This window comes from Mauremys mutica, chromosome 5 (genome assembly GCF_020497125.1).
Source record: "Mauremys mutica isolate MM-2020 ecotype Southern chromosome 5, ASM2049712v1, whole genome shotgun sequence".
Taxonomy (NCBI): Eukaryota; Metazoa; Chordata; order Testudines; family Geoemydidae; genus Mauremys; species Mauremys mutica.
The window spans coordinates 50,142,115-50,164,733 of NC_059076.1; the positions used below are offsets into that span (position 1 = coordinate 50,142,115).

General features: G+C 40.1%; 1 long non-coding RNA gene across 1 annotated transcript; it reads left to right on the forward strand.

The window, feature by feature from the left end:
• The first annotated feature begins 866 nt into the window (after nt 1-866).
• Nucleotides 867-6,990, forward strand: LOC123371738. The gene is made up of 3 exons (XR_006579935.1): nt 867-1,076; nt 1,377-1,455; nt 5,636-6,990. It is a non-coding gene; the product is annotated as an uncharacterized LOC123371738 (long non-coding RNA).
• The last annotated feature ends 15,629 nt before the right edge of the window (nt 6,991-22,619 follow it).

Sequence of the window (22,619 nt, forward strand, 5' to 3'; positions counted from 1 at the left end):
TGCCTGCAGCCTAAGTAAATGGGTTCTGCTTGTGGGAACTATGTAGGAGTTTGGAGGATGAAATCCTTCATCCTGGGGACAGGCTGAGAAACAGGAGGGCAGTCCCACTGCTACCATTACTGCAGCTTCTTCACAGCAGTGGTGTCTGAGGCCCTCTGGTAAGCCCTGCGTTTGGCTTCAGGTCAGTAGATCTGCATGTTATGGAGCCACTGTATAAAACAATTTTCTAAATAGCTTAGGCTTGCTGTGGATTGGATTGTTGAGCTGTACTCAGGCAGAAGATATGTTGTCCTCCTGCAGAGCTTCTCTGTGTTTTTTCCCTTCTACTATAGTAGAACTGAATTGGTTCTGTTGAGACTGGGGCATCTATCAGTCCTTATAGCATGTCCAGGAGGATTTGCCCTTTCAATCACATGGTCCAAAGTCAACTGAAGTCACCGGAAAGATTCCCATTGAGTTCAGTGGCTTTTGGATCAGGCCCTGCTAAACAATGAAGTAGGAAGGAAAGAAAAAGAAATCCCTTCTGGAAGGCAGCTTGGAACAGGATTTAATTTTCAATATGAATTAAATGGTGACAAGGACAAGTGAAAACATGCAAAATGCTGCTTCGTTGAAAAAATGATTAGGTGTTTAGCACCTTGACTATCAAAGACTTTTGTGATCATGTGGTAAACCCAGGACAAACAGCTACAAGGGGAAGGGGGCTAGTAATTAGTCCCAGGGGAGTTAAAAGGCCTCTCTCAATCCACTAAGGAGAGATAACCATGGGGAAATAAGGTACAGCTGGAACAGGGGTTACTAGGGAACTAATTAGGTTCAGCTGGCCCCAACTGCTTGTGACCCTGCGGGGAAGGGAGGGGGGGAGGTGAAAAAGTGAGAGAAGCAGGGAAAGCTGCCAGTAGGCTGGGTGCAGCAAGAACTTGAACCCTTCCAGGAAGGAAGGAAGGAAGGAAAACAAGCACAAGGGACAGACTGGGGAAAGGAATAGCTGGACCCTGTGCTACCATTAAGGATTTGCCTTGCCCAAGCCTGTGTCTCCAAGGCTAAAAAGGACTGGGCCTGCTGAGGAGAGGAAGGTACGTTACCACAGATCAGAAGCAAATAGAAGGACTTGAGAGTGAATTGAAGAAATTGTGAGAAAACTAAAAGCAACAAAGAGCTATTGAAGCAGCATGTGCTGCTGTATATGGTGTACATTTCTGGCACTATAGCAATAAAATAATAACCAAGGAGGAGCTGTCTCCCATTTGCAAGAAATATATAGGCAATGTTCTAAAGAGACTTCTGTGTGCAATAAAAACTAATGCCTGATGGCACACAATATATTGAATAGAAAGACTGAAAATAAATCCCAGTATCTTTATTTTATTTTCCAGCATGCCTCTGTATACGTCTGTGGCTTAACTAAAGTCAGGTGTCTTACTTCATGAATTCTTTGCAAGTCTAAAGAAATTAGTAAGTAAATGAAGCTCATGTGTTTTAATTCCTAACTCATAGTGCAAATAAATAATAGATAACAAGATGTGTGTGTTGTAGGCAGTGCAAAGTACAATGGGTCCCAGATTCCAGACTGATGCCTCTAAGCACTGCTACAGTACAAATAATAATAGCATAGCAATAAGAAGGCACCCCAGCAAAATTTCATTTTCAGCCCGCTTCATATAGAGACCCAGTTTTGTGCCCCCTGAGAGTGTGATCTAATGCTGAGAGCACAGCTGTTTTGGCTAGGAGACCTGAGCATCAATTCACTAGTAGGGGCTGCTCTGTGCACCTCCACAGCTAAGTGATCCGGGGCTGCAGCTGAGAATCTGAGCATGAACACATGGGTTACTGGGGTCAATAATCAGTGTTTTACTTTCCATGAGTGTTGAATGGCAAGCACTTTAAGATCCTAGGATGAAAGGACCTATGGGTGATTAGGTTTAGTTGTCAATAAGTGGGAGTGATGCAGGTGTGCCACCCCAGGAGGAGCCCAACAAGGAGTTGTGACTTGGTGAGTCACAATTTCTTTTCTGCTTCGCTCCTGCTCCAAGAGGGAAGAAATATACTGCAGCCACAAATGGTGCATCTTACTTCCCTTTCTTGCTTCCAGCCAGCTCTGTTGGATGGGGCATTGGAGAGGGAGTGGATGTAATCCCTCACTGCTCCACAGACCTTTTCTTTACCCATTTGGTCATGGGTAGGCAGCAGTAGCTGTTCTGAGGCTGTGCTCCCAACAGAACTTGTACCTGTAACGTGAGCAATCATAATTGGGTCTGGCCAGAAAACAAGAACTCCATTTGTTTTCATTATGCATCAGAACAAGAGCAAGACCTTTTGAAATTCATTTTGTGAAAAAAAGTGAGACACCAGCCCATCAGCCCCAGAATAGCCAATATCATGATGGTTGGGACATTCACTCAGCTGCCTGATTTGGAGAAGGGACTTGAACCTTGATATTTCACATCCCAGATGAATGCCCTAACCACTTGATTATTCTTGGCTTGGGGGGGGGGGGTGTCTCTCATTCTGATTTTGACCAGAAATTCCATCCTGGACATGAGAAACATGACTAAGCTCTCATTGAAGCTGACCCATCTCCTCAGAACATTGTGTTTCTGATGAAACAGCATTTTTAACAGAAATAGATGGGGGGGGGGCTTTATCTCCTACATGGTCACATTAAGTTTGTTCCAGACCTGTCCCTTTATATGCTTCAGGTATTCTTCGGAGCTAGACAAGACAAAGAATGTTGAATAATTAGTCTGAAAAAATCACGACATTCATCAAATAAATTAATTGTTAATAGTACTTGTGCTGGTTGAATAATATTTGACAAGAGACTCTACCTCTTTCCTCCTAGTTTGTGAATGAACTGGTAATACATCAACCAAAGCCATTTTTCCCTTACTGGGAGAGCTATTATAGACTCAAGGACAAATATAATGAGCTAGCTAGTAGGTTTTGGAGCCAGCTATTTAGGGTTTTTTGTTTATAAACTAGCTTACAAGCTCAGAACCACCATGCCAAAATATAGGAGACATTATTTTATTTGAAGGAAAAACTCTTTTAAAATATCCATGTCTTCCTTAAAAATCGTTGTCTAGTGGAGGCAATATTTCTTATGGAGCCGACTGACATGATTATATTGAGTCTGATAAACATACTAAAAGTTAACTTTTTTAAAGTGGTATTTTGCCATAAAAAATAAATGGAAGTTTTGGTTAGATTCTGCACTATATTTATTTGTTCTTACTTGTCTCCTCCAAAGAAAGAACAAGAAAAGAACTATTGTCACTCATGGGCTTTCTCTTTTTCTGATAAACATTTGCAATATTTTTTTTTCTTCCTCATCTTTATTCTCTGAATAACAGAAAAAGTCTGATCTTCACAACCCAGAGTCTTTTTTCCAGCTTGTTTGCTTCTTTCAGGGTTGTTGAGGGTTTTTTGGTTGTTGTTTCAGATTGATTTACAAGTACTAGAGTGTTTAAGACTGGAATTCAAAACTGGTCCCAAAATTTATGACAAACACAAATCTCTGTACATCTCTTTTCCAATATTTTCCCCAGTCTCTCAGTGCTCGATAGCTAGAACATGCCACTGCTCTATTTTATTTATAATACGATTACACATTTGAGGAGGGTCCAACATATCGAGCAAGCTGACAAACTGTAATAAGTGTTTTATCAATAGCCATGGAGTTTAAGATGTAAATATTTCCAGTATGTTTAGGAAGAATTGATCAAAATGGATGTTGTAAAGAATATTTCTTGTAAATTTCGTGTGTATAAAAGCAACATGTAACTGTTGAATCGCAAGCCATAGGGGGTCTAACAAAAATATAATTACATATATAACACAAGTTTCTCTATTTGAAGAAAATCTGGGTGGTGGTTTAAATCTTTATTTTCATATTTCTCTTTACATATCTTGTGCAAACAGTTTGACTGCTTGTTCCTCCCAGTGTTTCCCAAATAAAAAATAACACTTTCATTTAGGGCCAGTTCATTAATACTTGTTTGAATTCAGGATGACTCTACTGAGGTCAGTGCAGTTATCAAAGATTCACAAGAGAGTAAATGCACCTCAGCTTTAATAACACCTAGATCTTCTATAATGGTTTCCCCCAATTTACAGTCACCCAGCAGGTCAGTGGCAGATAAGTTATCCTAACACCCAGCCTATTGCCCTGTCCACTGGATCATGCTACCACCCTCCAGCTTAGGTTTACATAGAAGCACCACTTTTCAAGCCTTAAGGATAATGACACCTGTGATGAGGCATGTAACCCCCATCCCCAGCTGGAAAGGATTAACCAGCAGCCTGAGGCTTAATTAGCCATACACTATTACATTTGGGTTGGCTGATAAGCTTGAAATCAGAGTTTAGAAAGGGGGAAGCCCAGCCGTTGAAGACTGGTTGGGGAAGCAGAGCAGGTAGGCTGTCTTATGGGGGGCAAGGAGCCTAGCTGGGGACAAGAGATAATCAGGGACTTCATCCTTCCTGAAACTCTGTGTAGGGGAAAAGTGTGCCACTGGACAGTGAAGTTGAACCCAGGCCCTTCGGTTGGCGCTTTGGGCAGTTTTTGCAGCAGGATCTGGCCTGGAAAGGAGGAGGCTAACAGCTGAGTTCAGCTGGACTGAACATTTGGTTGTTTTGATATTTTCTCTTGGACATTACCTAAAGGACTCTAAGGCCCTGAAAGTGGCTGACCTGTGTTATGTGGCTTGGCTGCAGGGTCAGGTCAATCCTATGGCCAGAAAAGGCACTGGTGAAACTGAGGCAGAGCTGGTGCAATACCACTTCCAGCTATGAGGACAGTTGCTGAAGTGGCACTTCTGTGATAGCACCTCAGTCAGAAAAATCACCTTCCAATTTTGATTTCTGCTGATGCAAAGATAGGTAGCCAACTAAATCAACTCTGTTCCCAAAAGGTTTTCAAGGAAAAAAATCCTACTGTATCAGGGGTCGGCAACCTTTCAGAAGTGGTGTGCTGAGTCTTCATTTATTCACTCTAATTTGAGGTTTCATGTGCCAATAATACATTTTAACCTTTTTAGAAGGTCTCTTTCTGTAAGTCTATACTATATAACTAAACTATTGTTGTATGTAAAGTAAATAAGGTTTCAGAATGTTTAAGAAGCTTCATTTAAAATTAAATTAAAATGCAGAGCCCCCTGGACTGATGGCCAGGACCCGGACAGCGTGAGTGCCACTGAAAATCAGCTCACGTGCCGCCTTCGGCACCCGTGCCATAGGTTGCCTACCCCTGTACTATATAGTGGATTTATATTGTGCCTCGTTACAATGTAGGAATACATTCTAAACAGAGGAAATACTGATAAAATGTTGGGTTTTTTTAAATCAACATGTATTATTTTCTTAATGGTAGAAGCAGCAAAGAATCCTGTGGCACCTTATAGACTAACAGACGTTTTGCAGCATGAGCTTTCGTGGGTGAATACCCACTTCTTCAGATGCAAGAAGTGGGTATTGCATCTGAAGACTTGCATCTGAAGAAGTGGGTATTCACCCACAAAAGCTCATGCTGCAAAATGTCTGTTAGTCTATAAGGTGCCACAGGATTCTTTGCTGCTTCTACAGAACCAGACTAACACGGCTACCCCTCTGTTTCTTAATGGTGATATTATTGCAGGGTCTTCAATCAAGGACAGTGGAGATCACTCTGTTTTCCATGCTCCTACTTTTCACTTCTTTCCTTCAAGATGTATGTGGGAAACCTTCTCTTGGTCCCAGGAGGACTGAAAGGGACTTCTGTCACATCTTAGTATTGTTGTTCCTTGACCAGCAAGAGAAGCACTGAAGAATGAAAGAAAATATTGCCCTCTCCACAAGGAACTGAAACACTCAACCATCTGCTAGCCCAGGGAATGACTAAAACGTTAAGATGCAGATTTTCAAAGGATCTCAGCTCCCACCTAAATGCCTAGCACCAATTATTGGGCTGCTTTGGTCTTTCTCTTTCCCCTTGATTTAAAGAGTCAATGTTGCTGGAAAGAGGATAAACTACCTCTTTATATGAGGTTCCTGGCTGCATGGCTGGTGGACTAGCACTTCCTCTGGAAAAGGGATGGGGGAAAAAGGAGTAAAGAAGCCACCCTTGTTGAGCTATTGGCTGGGACTCCAGTCTCTGGGACCAATATTTAAAACTCAGAACTGTCCCATCCAAACAGGGGCTGTTGGCAACTAGCTCTACAAATTGTACTCATGAAAACAACACTGCATTTTCAGAGAGACAATTGGTTCATCTAATAGGTTTCTCCTCATCTCCAATAATACATATATAGAGATGTCCATGACAACTTTAAAGTTTCAGACTTAAGCCATTTTTGAATAGTGAAGTTTTTTTTTCCATCCTCTCCAAACTCAAAAATAACTGGAAATATTTTGCTCAAACTTTAAAAAAAAAAAAATCACCTTGAGGCAGAGACCAAGCATGGAAATTTTCAGGTTAAAAGGTGAATATTTCAGAATGTTATAAACATGGGAAAATGGGTTTGTGACTAAAGGTGTTTTGTAATCTTAACTATAACAGGTGCTATTGAGCAATCACTGTACTATCCTTTCTCTGTATTTCTTCTCTTATTTAGGGCTATAAGACATAACTACAAGTCTGAATGGCCACGAAAAAAAACAACACATTTTTTTTTAAACAATGCAAGCAGTTAGAGGAGCTGATAAACTTTACTGGATTCTAAAGTTTAAGTCTATAGTCAGTCTTTTTATCATACATTTTTTTACAGAGGCACAAATTCACATGAATCAGGTAGAAATATTAATGTTAGACAACCTTTCAAAAATACATATGTTTCTACCATTGACAAAACAGAGAGCCGAAGCTTCATCCTAAATTGGCACATAAATACCATTATTTATAACTACATTTTAAAATTGTAATTGTGAAGCCCTTGTAACAGCTTTTGATTATTATACTATTAAAATATATATAATGTAATCTGCAACTGGTATGTTTATTAAAAAACATAAAACTGTTGATTCCTTACTACTAAGGCTGTAGCTAATTTTATGAAAAAACAAAACAAAAGCCCTCAGGGAAAAATCATAATAGATTTTCCAGCGTGTGGGTGGGTGGGTGGGTGTCTGTCTCTTTGTCTCTGCCCCTCTCTCTCTCTCACGCGCATACACAGTCAGCTCTATCAACAAATGCTGCCACTTAAATATGGGTGATTTTTCTGTTCTCTAATAACTCTTGAATTTTGCATATACTTCATAAATTCCTTTTGCCTCTATGTTCTATCCTTGGGGTCTGCTTTCCCTCACCCACTGGTGTCAATGGAGTGACACTGGTGTATAAATGGTGTAAGTGAGAAAAGAATCTGTCCCAGGGACATATCCAGACAATATGAGCCAGATTCCAATGTCCTTGCCTATGTTGATGTATAATACTGTAGTGCCCATATAGTCCTGCTGTTTTCAGTGGAAGTATTTGTGGAGTATGTGTATCAGAATTTGGCCTATTGAAAGCAAGCAATGGAACTTAGCCGTGAACACTGAAGTTATGGCAAGACAAGAAACATCAGTTCAGTTTTATTTTGTGTGTCTCACTATTTTCTTTTATCATCTGCTACCCAGCTGCCAGCATGTCATCTTTATCCCTATCTCAACTGACCTAAATACGTATTTTTTTATTTGAATTAACAAGGACCTCAGTTCAGGATAGCACATAAAAAAAAAAATCCTTACGCTTGACTGAAATCATATGCTTAAACTTAAGAATGTGCTTAAGTGCTGCCCTGAACAGGGAAGCAGTGCTGAGTCAGGGCTACATATAGAGGGAAATGAACAGCTGCAAGTTTTGTGTGCAAAACCTTAATTATAACATGGAACTCAGAAACTGTGCATCCAGCTACCCCTGAACATGTACAAAGAAATGGCCATTAGTAAATTTTCACCTGGAATGTTGAGTGCAAATTTAGAAGATCGTTTTGAAAATTAGGCCTCTAGGCTATTAAGAAACACTGCATTAAAACTGAGACAGTGCAGAAAGACAGCTTATTTTTCAGACACCGGGTTGAGAGTACAGTGTTGGCAGTTATAAAAATCTTGTTTTGACTTGTAAAGTGAGACCACTACTATGGATGTCAGTGGGACAGAATAAATATAGAACACCAAGATGTCAGAAGTGGCAATATATAAATGACCATAACCACACATTAAAATGAGATTTCAAGATAAAGAACATTCAACAAATTACATGAAGTAAAACATCTACTAAAGATTACATGGCAAAAATTGACTTATTGGAAAGATGTGCTCTCTGATCAGTGTTAATGAACTGTACGTGAAAGCTGTGGATTTCAAAGAAATGATGAAAACCACAATGCTGAACAAATGTAATAGTGTCAGACTTTCTGCCCTACTACTCACTTTAGCAGAAAATGAATGACTTCTATGGCTAAAAACTATTATTTTAAGATTATTTTTTGAGGAGCTGTTAACTATTTCAGATAGTTATTTTGTTGCAGACATGAAAAAAAAACCCTCTCCCTTCTGCCTCTCTGTGTATATGCATTGCTGAGTTCTGAAACCTGCCCTCTGTAAAATCAGTACAGCATTCCCAAAGGGCCAAGTTAAATAAGCCTTCCTACTCACTCATACCAATTGAGCAACCAAATTACAGAACAATCAAATGCTTTCCAGACCAGTACAGTGTTCAGAAATGAAATAAGAATTCTGAGAATCCTGGGCCAGATTCGCTCCCTGAGGGACCAAGCGTGGGTGGTGCAGTTTTACAGAGAGTGTTGTCACCCACGAGATGGGCAGGTAGTAGAGACCAATTGTAAATCCATATGGAGTTTTATCACAGTGGGGGCTGCCTGGGATGATAGGTATTGAATCACATACGCAGTTTCAGAATTCAGCTTTGGTTCAGATTCCACAAACATCTACAACTTTGGATGCTAATCTCTTATTCAAACCTCTGCAGCCCCATTCTCTCCATATCTTTTGACCCATTCTCCACTATCTACATGATTCTCTTCCTGTAATCCCTTCCATCAAAAGACAAGGTCTTCCTATTGCTGGTACCTTGCAGCATGGGAACTGAGGGTACGTCTACACTACGGGATTATTCCGAATTTACATAAACCGGTTTAACAAAACAGATTGTATAAAATCGAGTGTGCGCGGCCACACTAAACACATTAAATCGGTGGTGTGCGTCCACGGTCTGAGGCTAGCATCGATTTCTGGAGCATTGCACTGTGGGTAGCTATTCCGTAGCTATCCCATAGTTCCCGCAGCCTCTCCCGCCCCTTGGAATTTCCGGGTTGAGATCCTAGTGCCTGATGGGGCAAAAATCATTGTCGCGGGTGGTTCTGGGTAAATGTCGTCAGTCACTCCTTCCGCTGGGAAAGCAACGGCAGACAAGCATTTCGTGCCTTTTTTCCCTGGATTGCCCTGGCAGATGCCATAGCATGGCAATCATGGAGCCTGTTTAGCCTTTTGTGACTGTCACCGTATGTGTACTAGATGCCGCTCACAGAGGCGATTCAGCAGCGCTACACAGCAGCATGCTTTTGCTTTTGCATGATAGCAGAGATGGTTACCAGCCATATTGTACCATCTACCATACCATAAATTGGTAATAAGATGATCGTGGCTACCAGTCCTTTTGCACTGCTCCATCTGTTGCTGTCATAAGTGCCCCTGGCTGCTCTTAGCCAGAGGCGCAAAAGCCAAAATTGGGAATGACTCCCTGAGTCAATCCCTCCTTTTTGGTATCTAAAAATAGAATCAGTCCTGCCTAGAATATGGGCAAGTGTACTAGAGAACCACTGTATCATAGAACCAGAGAGCACAGCTGCTCTGTGTCAGATCCTGCAGAAATTATGAGCTGTATGCTATTCACAGGGGGTGCTCCTGCAACAACCCCACCTGTTGATTACGTTCTTCCCCCAGCCTTCCTGGGCTACCGTAGCATTGTCCCCCCACTTGTGTGATGAAGTAATAAAGAATGCAGGAATAAGACACAGTGACTTGTTAGTGAGATATGAGTGGAAGGCAGCCTCCAGCTGCTATGGTAGTCCAGACAGGACAGTAAGGAATGTGTAGGAGAGGAGCCCAGCATCCCTCTGCTAGTCCAGGGGCAATTGAATCTTTTCTTTACACATGAAGGGTGGGGGCTGATGGAGCTCAGCCCCCTGTTGCTATGATGACGATGGTTATCAGCCATACTGTACCATCTACCAGGAAAAATTAGGGCCAGGCGCCCTTGATTGACCTTACTGATGCTAGTCAGCATGGTTACCAGTCCTTTTGCACTGCCCCATGTGCCAATAGCCTGATGATGAGGACGGATACCAGTCGTTTTGTACCATCAGCCATCCATAGCGTGGGGGGAGCAAGGATGTTGGTGTTGAGTGCTGCACCATCGCGTCTATCTGCAGCATTCAGTAAAGATAGGGTGACATGTAAAAGAGTCAAGAGAGGATTGTTTTCCCTTTCACTTCTGGGGGTGGGTGGGGGTGTGCGTAAATTGCCTAGCTATGCCCTGACCCACCGCGGACACTGTTTTTGACCCTAGAAGCATTTGGAGCTCAGCCAAGAATGCAAATGCTTTTCAGAGACTGCAGGAACTGTGGGATAGCTTGAGTCCTCCAGTCCATGAGCGTCCATTTGATTCTTTGGCTTTCCGTTACGCTTGTCACGCAGCAGTGCGCTGAGTCCCTGCTATGGCATCTGTCTGGAGATATTTAAAAAATGATTTTGAGTGCTGATAGAACAGATTTGCCTGCCCTTACAGTGATCACGTCCGCATGGTCCATGCGGGAGCTCTTTCTTTATTTTGATTTTTAACTGCATCACCACCCGTGCTGATCGGAGCTCCACGCTGGGCAAACAGGAAATATTCAAAAGTTCGCGGGGCTTTTCCTGTCTACCTGGCCACTGCATCTGAGTTCAGATTGCTGTCCAGAGCGGTCAGTGGTGCACTGTGGGATACCGCCCGGAGGCCAATACCGTCGATCTGCGGCCACACTAACCCCAATCCGATATGATAATACCGATATTAGCGCTACTCCTCTCGTTAGGGAGGAGTACAGAAACCGGTTTAAAGAGCCCTTTATACCGATATAAAGGGCCTCTTAGTGTGGACGGGTGTGGCGTTAAATCGGTTTTACGCTCCTAAAACCGGTTTAAACGCGTAGTGTAGACCAGGCTTGAGGTGTGGGGGGAGGTGGGGAGAGGAGAGGGGATCTAGTAGTCTTCCACCTGTTCCAAGATCTTCAGGGGAAAATTATCTGTATTGTTCCCTTTCCTACTTGTTTCAAGGGCTAGATGATATCCCATTGCCTCACAATTCCCCTCTTCCACCTTTTCGCCTTCCCACAACTCTCCATTTTTCTTTGATGAAACCTGGAAATGCCCCAGAGTTCTCTGGGCTATTCACAAATCCCCATAAGATGGAGCTGGACAACATCTACCCCAAAGGAGATGCTAGTGCTGGTGGATTTGGGAGATTGGGCCAACCAGCTTGTACTTAATGAAGAGGGAGGCAGAGCTGGCTAGTTGCTTACTCCCTGAACATAACGGAAGGAGTCTTTATAATTCAGGGCTACTTCACCTGTATCTCCCTTTAGTGGTTCAGCGAAGACATGCACTCTGATCTTCCAGCTGCCCAAGCTGTTATCTTTCTGGGTGGAGGCCCACACCTCTCTCCCTTCTGACAGGGTACTGTCTAAACAGGCCTACTTACTTTTTCATCAGAGACTGATAACAGAATGATTGCTACAGATATATTACCACACAGTTCTTTCCAACCAAGCCTCTTACTGGTTTTTGAATGTTACAATTCTTGATGTCAGATTTGTGTCCATTTATTCTTTTGCATAGAGACTGTCCGGTTTGGCCAATGTACATGGCAGAGGGGCATTGCTGGCACATGATGGCATATATCACGTTGGTAGATGTGCAGGTGAATGAGCCCCTGATGGTGTGGCTGATGTGGTTAGGTCCTATGATGGTGTCCCTTGAATAGATATGTGGACAGAGTTGGCACTGGGGTTTGCTGCAAGGACTGGTTCCTGGTTTAAGTTTATTAGTGCTTCATCTTCATCTTTCCAATCATCCCCTAAGGACTGAGGCCCTCTGTGGACTAGGGGTCCTGTCTATTTGCTGGATCAGGAAGAAAGCCCTGAGTCAACTTAAAGCCAGGATTTTTATTGAGAAGTATTTTCTTTGTTGCTCTCTGGAGAATCCAGTTTGAACTAGATAGGCATATCTTCCCCAGAGGGGATGTGTCAAAGGCAGATAACAGAGAAAGTTCATAAGCATCCCCACCAGCACCTTCTAGAGAAGGTATATAGGGTGCCAGAACAACACACACACAATTTCTTTTTAACATAATTTGCCCAAAAGGCATTAACCTAATTCAATAAAGTTTATCTTAATTCCATAGAGTTTGTTGAGGATGTTGTCATTCTGTTACAGGTAATACTTAGACAGTCCCTGTAAGACTAGGTTTCATGATCAGAAGCCAATATGAATTCAATCTCTTTAATAAAGTCCTTTCCTTTTTACTTAATCTGATCTACATAATTCAGGTTTCCAATTAATAGTGAATCTACAAAATTTCTTCTGCAACTTGATATATGCTCATACCCACATGAACTAAGCAGGAAAAAATTAAGTTTTCCTAAGTCATCTTGAAAGTTTCATTTTCAAGAGGTTCATAATTGTTGTTGTTTTTATTTATTATTTATTTATTTTTATTTTGCTGAAAGAGTTGTTTTAACTTTCCCATTTCTTGGCAATATCAGGTGGTGGTTCATCCATTTCTCCAGCAGTTTTACCACCATTTAAACAACCCTTCATAAGGTTTCTCTTTGGCCTCAGTAAAGTTACAATTAGAAAGTTCCTGGCTGTGGTCCTACCAGAGCAGAGAGAGAGAGGGGTGGGCTGTGATCTAGCAGACACTTTCAAGGTAGCTAGGATGACCTCTGAAAAATCAAAATGAACGAGAAGCTGGTTTATTTTTCTTTTAACAGATATATGTAGCCATTAGACTGCCAAGCTGAATCCTACATTGTGAGTTAATGTGTAATCTGGAGGCCTTTTGTTTATCCCCACAACTTCATATCAAATCTTGAGGGGAGGCAGGGATAGCTCAGTGGTTTGAGCATTGGCCTGCTACGCTCAGGGTTGTGAGCTCAATCCTTGAGAGGCGCCACTTGGGGAACTGGGGTAAAAATGTGGGGGATTGGTCCTACTTTGAGCAGGGGGTTGAACTAGATGATCTCTTGAGGTCCCTTCCAACCCTGATATTCTAAGTGAAGATGTTGACCTGCTCTAGACATCCACCCCAGCCCCACTATCTATGACTTTGCAGGACAGGAGAATTTTAACTGGACCATTTGTATGATATTTTATGATCATTGTATATATTTTAGTTTACATGGTAGACTGGGAGATATCAGTTTTATAAGATAAAACAATGCTCTTTTAACTGAGGCAGGAGAAGTAGCTCTTGCTACTTTTTTACTACTTATGTGTGTAAATGATTCTCACAGCAGGAATCAAAGAGCATTGAAACCTTAGACTCAGCTACCAAAGCTTTTTTTGCAATATGCGGTAGAATTCACAAGCCTGTCATTTTTAATTGGTTGGTGCAGGCCACTCAGACACACTGAGTGGTGAGAAGAAAATTCAGCACCATTCATTAGGACTGGTACTGTGGGAGAAGAATGCAAATTTCTGATACTCTTTTTTTACTGCCCTCAGGTAATTATGGCAAGTAGCTTCCTGGTTGTAAAGCACTATCTGTGGAAAGCGTAGGCTCCGCTTTTACCAGATGATTACTGTAAAGTGTAGAGGGTAATCTGCTCTTTTATCTTAGTGCACTCTATCCTTTAACTCTTTTTTTTCTATTGTAAACTCTGTAGTGGATCAGAAAGAAGAAACAAACAATTTAGATTGTTTAACTGGCAACACAGACACTAAGGACAAACTTTTCAAACAGTGTGTCTGAAGTCAGAGACACTTAAATTCAGGGCCAGTTCAGATACATCTGCTGATGTAGCTGCAGTTGTAAGAGGGTCCGCAGATCATAGGTGCATCATCAATGCTAATGTTGTTTCTACTGTTCATGGTCCAAAGCCACATTACAGAGAATGAGCTAGTTTGTTCAGAAAGAGTTCTGTGGTGAGGATAGTACCATCTAGGAACTGGGATGTGTCTGGCTCTGTCATGGCCCTTGCTAGCTTGCCTAATACAACCATGTGTCACCCATATTTGTGGGCCCACAACTAGTATGCCACATAACTGTGCTTATATATGTGCCTTCTGTCGAAAATCTGGGTAGCTATCCAAAGTGCCTCAGCAGAGGCTAGCATCCAGAGGACATGCATAGAAAATGGTAAGAGGAGCATGGAACAATGCACTATATGGCAGATCATTGCTACAGCTTGTAATGCACACCACTTCAGAGGAATTGAATAGATTGAATGGCCAACAGAAGAAGTGGACACAAGTAGTAGAGAGGGGAGGAAGAATTGTTTTTATGTAGGCAATCACTTTGTATCTATGAATGTTTCAGTTCCTTGTTGTTTATGCAAAAGTATCAGGAAGTTCTCCAAAGAAAATGAAAACATAGGAAAAAAGCAACATTAACAGTCTTTTTAACTTGACATTGGTTGGACTCTCTTGGTTCCATACACGGTAATAAACTTTTAACAGTTTGACATTTAGGAAAAAACACAAAGACATCTGATTTTTTTCTCTCCTTTAGAAGGAACTTGTTGACCAAAGGGTGGGGTTTTTTAGGATGTCACTTTGTTTCAGCTCACTGGGACAATGCAAGAACAACTTGTTACAGGAATGTAACACAAAGTGCTCCCATGGATGCCTGTAACAGATATTCTTGGATGAAATTTTAGGAAAATAGATCTTTAATACTATATATATATATAGCTATGCCAGCTAAAATAATAAGGATAATCAAAGGTCAGTCTTCAAGGAGTAAACTGATCATTTACAGCAGTCAGGTAGTAATTTATTCCCCATAATTAAAGCCAGTGGAAGCTGTAAAATGCTCAGCACTCATTAAAATCATGTGACATATTTAGGTGCCCAAAGGTGGACTTAGGAGTCTGACTTGAGGTGCCAATTTTTAATAATCTTGGCCTGAGTGAACTAAGGGGTGTGTCCACATTCCTCTGAAGCATCAAGAATTTTTGGTTTCTGAAAGCAGAATATTACACTAGGTGAATAAATGGTTAGGTTTTATTACAAATCTTATGACCCTAGTCATTTTTAATCAAAAAGAAAGAATTAAAGATCTCAAAATACTTTTAAAAAGATTCAACAGAGAGACAACAACTTCATTAACTACACAGCTCTGCTTCACTCCCTGAACACCATCCATGCTGTGCACTGAATGAGGCTGGTGTCCTATGGAAAAAAATAGTGTGATCATCTAATTAAAGACTGTATTATAAAGCATATGTACTGCGGGGTTAAATTTAATGTTGCACATGCAATCTTATATCCGGTATTTTCCAACATTTGAAGTCCTGGATTTTGTGACTTTAATGTTCTTTTGCTGTAGTTTTCTGTATTTATTAATATATAAAATGCAAACTAGTTATTACTGTTAATGTTAATGTTCAAGTTAAAGTTAATGAGATATAGGGCTTGATTCTGCTACCACTGAAATGAACAGACATTTTGCCATTGACCTCAGTGACTACTGGATTCATCACCATCTTACTTTATAAAGCATTAATGATAATGTACTAACACTATTCTAATAATACAAAGGGATAATTTTTAAAGGAAAAGGTGCCTGTGCTCAGTATTCCATCATCTTTGATGACATTTGATGTTCAACAATTTGCAGTGCCCATCATCCTGTACTATCCAACTTCCGTTTGATGTTGATTAACTGCATAGCTACTTGACATGCCATGGTGACTTAGAATAATATGCTAGAAGTAATGTATGGAAATTGGATTTGTTTGAAATTAATGTGGGAGTCCACCATGGATATATCTTGCATTCTTTGATTTTGTTCAGATAATGAGCAATATAGCAGATGGTAAGAACTTCTGAGTTAATTGGACTGAGAAGGAACAATTGAATGACTTTGACTTTGTGGTTGACATTACTCTACTCTCCAGCAACTCTTATAAACTATATAAAGTGAATGATTAAATGGGGAGCTGGAAGTATCCGTGGTGTCAGTAATATAAATCAGTGCTATATGCATGTGGAAGTGTGTTTGACTTTCATCGTGTAGTTCTTAATTGGGCATAATGTCCACAGATTTGAATGGGAGATTTGCCTGAGTAAGGGCCACAGGATTTAGTTCTCTTCTACCACACTGTTTTGCAGTGACTCAAGAGCATGAGTACCAACCTCAGGAAAGACTGTTAAAAAGCAGGGCACAAACCACAAATTGGTTATGAGTTCTACCCAATCGTTTATTAAATGTAAACTCCTCAAGCACAATAACAGCCTTAACACAGTCACCGACTGTCACCCTTGGGTACTCCAATCTATCTTGCTTTGTGATAGATGATCCCTTATATCAAAGATCACAGCAATATTCAGCTTAATCCCAGTCCCAAAGGAAAGTCATTTACCCCAGGTCAATTGCACCTTAGATCTCATATCCAAGATACTGCTTTAGCCAATCCTACAATAAACTATCGAAAGGTTTATTAACTAGGAAAAGGATATGAGATTTATTTACAAGGTTAAAGCAGGGTAATGTATATACACAAGTGAGTTCTGGTCTTAAGTTTCAAAAAGTAATAAAGGCTTTTATAATAAGTAAGCTCTATACATCCTTTCAGGCTAACCCAGTCTAAGCAGTGACGATCTCTTGCTTATGCCTAGAAATCTTGCTCCTCTAGGCTCCAGGCAGAAAAGAGAAACAGTTCCTCCTTGTTAAGGCTTTTTTTTAATTCCTTCCCTGTTTCTGCTTTGATGCATGCACCTTATACGCATTCCATAAAGTCTAAACATATTCTTATAATTCCAATACCCATTTTAAGAATCCTATCACAGCAGTGAGCCAGACTGGTTCCAACTATGTATTTGTCAGCATTCAGTTGGGTCGGAAGGGCCTTGGAATGAGCTGGCACCTGGTCTGCCAGTGTCACATCTTCTCTCCCAAAATGTTGGGATTCACATAAAGTAAAGCTGAACCATGCGTACAGTCTGAAGCACAAGAAATAAAAACGCTCTTGTGATATTATTTTCTGTTTATTTCTGCACTGCCATGATACCTTGGGGGAAAAAAGTGTGATTAAAATAATGTCACAATAAAAGGACATGACAAGTTAACTGATTATATGGATTTTTAGCATGAATTATCATTGTTACAATAAATAATAAAAAGCGTAGGCATATAATATTCTAACTCTGCTTTCCTACTCATGGCTTGAAGCCTAACATGTTGTCATAAACAGTTAGTTAAGGGTTAAGGTTTTTTTTCTACCTGTAAAGGGTTAACAAGCAGTACCTGTGGACACCTGACCAGAGGACCAATCAGGGACAAGATATTTTCAAATCCCTGTGGAGGGAAGTTTTTTTCTGTTCTTTTGTTTTTTAGAGTCTCTCTCTTGGGAGTTAAGAGAGTCCAGACATCTAATCAAGTCCTCCCAGGTTTCTGCAATAAATTCTTCTATTCAAGCTAGTGAGTATTAGCAAGGAACTAGTATTCGTATACTTTTATTTCTGTATTTGCAATTCTGTGTTTTGCTATAGAATTTCTTTAATTCTGTACTGTTATTGCTTTTACTGAGAAAGAAAGGAGGTGGGATTCTCTCCAGAGATTGATAAGTTTAGACCCTGTATTTTTGCATCTTGGTAATACAGAGATAGTGTACTTTTTTCTTTCTTTAATAAATTCTTTTCTTTGGACTTGGTTAATTCCTTCTCTTGTGGAGATTCAAGGGAAGGGGAGGGGGGAAGAGTGAGTTCCTCCTGAGGTTGATTCACAGGGTTGAATCAGTGTGAATCTCTCCAGAGTGGCTAGGAGAGAGGGAGGGGGGAAGTGGGCTGCTTCCCTGTGTGTAGAGATTCAGGGAGATTGAATCTGTGTTCCCCAGGGGAAGTTTGGGGAAGGACTGTGTCCCAATACACGTACATTATTGGGTGGTGGCAGCTTTTACCAGATCTAAACTAGGATTTAAGTTTAGATAAATCCATGCAGGTCCCCATATTGGAACCCAACAGCTCCAACTGGGGGTGAGACCTATGACATGGTGGCAGTGGTGGGATCTATAGCAAAACACAGAATTGCAAATACAGAAATAAAAGTATAAGAATACTAGTTCCTTGCTAATACTCACTAGCTTGAATAGAAGAATTTATTGCAGAAACCTGGGAGGACTTGATTAGATGTCTGGACTCACTTAACTCCCAAGAGAGACTCTCTAAAAAACAAAAGAACAGAAAAAAACTTCCCTCCACAGGGATTTGAAAATATCTTGTCCCTGATTGGTCCTCTGGTCAGGTGTCCACAGGTACTGCTTGTTAACCCTTTACAGGTAGAAAAAAAACCTTAACCCTTAACTAATTGTTTATGACACATGTTCTTGAATATTTTAAAATTTTGTTCAACTCATAAAATACAAAGCTGGTATGTTCTTAAGAAACAACATTAAAAGGAAAAAAATGATGCCCTGTGACTCAACCCTTAAGTTGGATCTGCACAAGTGAATCCATAGGTCCACATGGAGCCCCCTTGATATCTGCTTGCTTGTATGCACATGCTTCACTTGATATATACCAATAGTCCCAGTCATGTGTGTAACTGTTTGCAGGCTTGGAGCCTTTGTTTTGGTCTCAAGCTTTTGCATGTTAATTATAAGATTGCTTGAAATGTGGCTCTTTGGTCATATATCTTACTATAAAAAAGTTTGTCCAAGTTCACAGTCAAGATTTAAGTTTAAAATATCTGCAATTACAGATCAATTGTCTGCTATTGTTCCCATTAGAGCTATGGAAAAAACATTTCTCATTGCCAGTAAAACTGCCAAGAAAAACTATAACCCATAATTTCATAGGTTCACAAGGAAAGGGAAGAGCTAGGATTTTGCCTCCTGATTCAAAAAAGCTCTTAAGCATACACTTAACTATAAATATATGCTTAACTCGCATTGACTTTAATGGTCCTTAAGCACAGGCGTAAGGGTTTTCCTGAGTAGGAAAGCTTTCCTGAACTGGGGCCTTGCCACACTAAAGCTCACTAGGGGCTTGATTCTCCCACCCTTTCATTGGTACTTTTTGTGTGTGTGAACAGTCCCAGGGACTTCAGTGTAACTAATTGTGTAGATAAGTATCACCCAATCTAAAGCTGGCAGAACTGGGCCCAGAATGACGATTGTGTTTCATGTGCTCACCCCAAATGCGTTCACCCTAAAGTGACTATCCACCACAAGGAGAACAAGGTCAGCAAAAACCTGTTATTTCAGCTTTAAATTATAGCTATTCTTTATAGCTAATTTTTAGCCTGCTTCTTTATTACTGCTTTTAACATTGGTCAAGGAGACCTTCTGTTAAAACGCTATAAATTGATATTAGCAATATTAATGAAGAGAAACAATTATAAAGAGAAACAGTATCTTGTCTGCAACACATTCTGAGTAAAGTACCAATAATGCAAAAGTAAAAGCGTAGTCCTTTCTATATTCAATGTTACATTAAAAGAATTTGTATTATCTAATTCAGAGAAGAAACTAGATGAATGTCTCCTTCCAAATTCTAATATCTTTTGTTACAGTAGTATCTGGTAATATAAAGTCTTTCTGGCAATATTTATCTGCACATAATGCATACATTTTTAAAGCTATAAATTGGTCTGCACTCGGGGCAGTTGTTTGATCAATTCCAAGAATATTATAACAATCCCCCTGCCACTATTTAAAAACCTAATAGTTTTTCAGTTTCTTTTAATCTTATTCCAGGCACTGCTATAATGCATGGGGCAGATCCTTAGCTGGTGTAAAATTGCCATCACTCCAGTGACTTCAATAACAATTGAACAAAAGTGTTCAATGTGTTTAAATCATTATTTTAATCTACATAATTTGCCCTAAACTTTTTGTTCACATTTGCCATTTTTTACAACTACATTTAGAATATGAAATTCCATTCTGTTTCCATTATTTATGTTGCTGAACTGAAAAATTTAGATTCTGGAAAAAAAGGCATTATGTTTTCTTAATGAATAAGTTGCCAACAAATACATTATGAATAGCATCCTAGAAATACCAACATATTCTCCCTTCAATGCTTCAACATTTATTATTATTTAATTTTCACTTTACAATAATGTCCACAGACCCCCAATGGAATGAAGCTGTATTGTGCAAGTATACAGCCCTTCTCTAAAGACCGTACAGTTAGGGCTGGGCAAAATTTTTCAGAAAAAAAAAGGCTAAATTGCCTCAAAATGCAGTTTTGATCAACCCCAAACTATTTGTGAATTTGACACAAATTTGCTTAATAGTTTTGATCAGAAAATAAATAAATAAATAAATAAATAGAATAATAATTTGGGGGCTAGATTTGCGAAACTGCAAGAGGGGAGGAGGCCACCATCCACCTTACAACTTTTAGCCCGGTAGACACAGCACTCATGTGGGATCTAAATCTAGCTCTTTCTAAACGGGATGTGAAACACATTTTGAGGTCATGTGACACACTGAGTTCAATCCAAAACAGACTTTTTAAATTTGCTGAAATTTTTAGGATTCTTTTTTATTTAGTTTGACCCAAACTGAATTATTTTTTACGTAAGTGTTTGGGGATAGGGATGGACTTCAAGATATGCTTAAAGTTAAGCATGTACTTAAGTGCTTTTCTGAATCAGGGCCTTCGAGAGGTGGGAGTCTTTTCATAGGTGATGAACTGGACATTCCTCAGAACTTCTATAGTGACTGGTTTGGGGAAAGCTTCTGTTCTGGAAATTGGTCCAAATGCCATCAAAGTATAATTACCTTCATTTGAACAAGACCAATTCAGATTTTGGCTGAAAAGCAGAATGAATGCCCTTCATAGCCATTAAGATATGAGAGGGTAAATAAGAGCACTCATTTGACCTTGTTTATACCATAATTATGTTATATTTGTATCATGCCTCCCTTTATCATCTCTCTAAACTGTACTTTACCTGTGATTCACTGTATAAGTCACACGGATTCAGTAAGTACTGAATGCAGCTGTATACCTCCTGAATGGCTGATAAGAGCACATCACACATGTACTATGATTCTTCATGCGGTGCCAGTAGCTATTGGGTAAAATACCAAGTGTTAGTCAATATAATCCAGATTTTAAATGTTGTTGTAGCCATGCTGGTCCCAGGATATTACAGAGACAAGGTGGATGAGGGAATATCTTTTACTAGACTAATTACTTCGCCCACTTTGTTTCTCTAATATCCTCGGACCAACCTGGCCTATAACAACATTGCAAACAACAGTGGAAGATATTGAATTTTGTTATCAGAAGTGGCAACTCCACAACATGAAGAAACAGGAAGCAAAACTTAGCAGCACTATCTACTTCCTGAGTAAGTGCACGAAACAATTCTTGGAAGCTGGTCCAATGAAAGATATTACCTTGCCTACCTTGTCTCAGAGATTTTTAAAAGGATTTAGGTATTGCTGCACTCAGTGGTGCAATGCCTAACTGGCATAGGAGCCTAAATTTCAGTTTCAAGCCATTTTAATTGGCTTACTTAAAAGCCAAAATCCTATGGATATTTGGTAGGATTTAGGCTCCTAAGTGCCTAAATATCTTTTGAAAATGAGACTTAGGCTCAGTGAGGTGTTGCAATGCTGAGCTCAGGAATGCCTAAATACCTTTAAAATCTAAATCTATTTACAAATTCCTGCATGGCTTAGAGCAGTAACTGTACTCTATCTCTGCCCCGTTTCCAAGTATTACAGGTATTGAAACCCAATTCTTATAGCAGAGACAGTTCTTGGTCCTGTATCTGTCAGCCACAGAATCCATAGGATTTTCTTTAATGTCTATATTTATAACCGTTCTCCTCTTGAGCTCTAATTAGTTCATTTACCAGATAATGAATAGATATGGGGCCTCCAACACTGCTTGCCCATAATAAAACTTTCTATATAGCTTTAGAAACCACTACTGAGGATGTCTAGTAATTGCCACACCCTCCTTCTCTTTTAGCTGAATTGCCTGCTCTACTCTATGCACTTGTGATTCAAACAAAAATCCATGTGCCCTCTCCACTGCTTCTCTCCCTTTCTTTGGGCTTAAAAATCAAATGCTGCAGTATAAAGCATGTAGTTTACCACAATATGGTGTCTTCCAGGCTACTTCACTAGCCCGTCTTAATTCTCCTCTTCAGAACACATATGTTTCTTCTTTTCTGGAGTACAAGCATAGCATCAAAAAGTAAACAGATGTTGCGCACACAGCTCCTAATACATAATCTATTTCTCCTAGTATCAGGGCAACCTTCTCCCAACTCTACCCCCTGGTTTCTTTTACCTCCTTGGTATATAAATCATTCAGATGAGGCTGCCTGATGAGCTCCAACTATCTTAATATCTCAGATTTACCCCTTTCTTGCCTGGTCCATAAATCCTAGCAACAGCACAAAAGGAAGCATT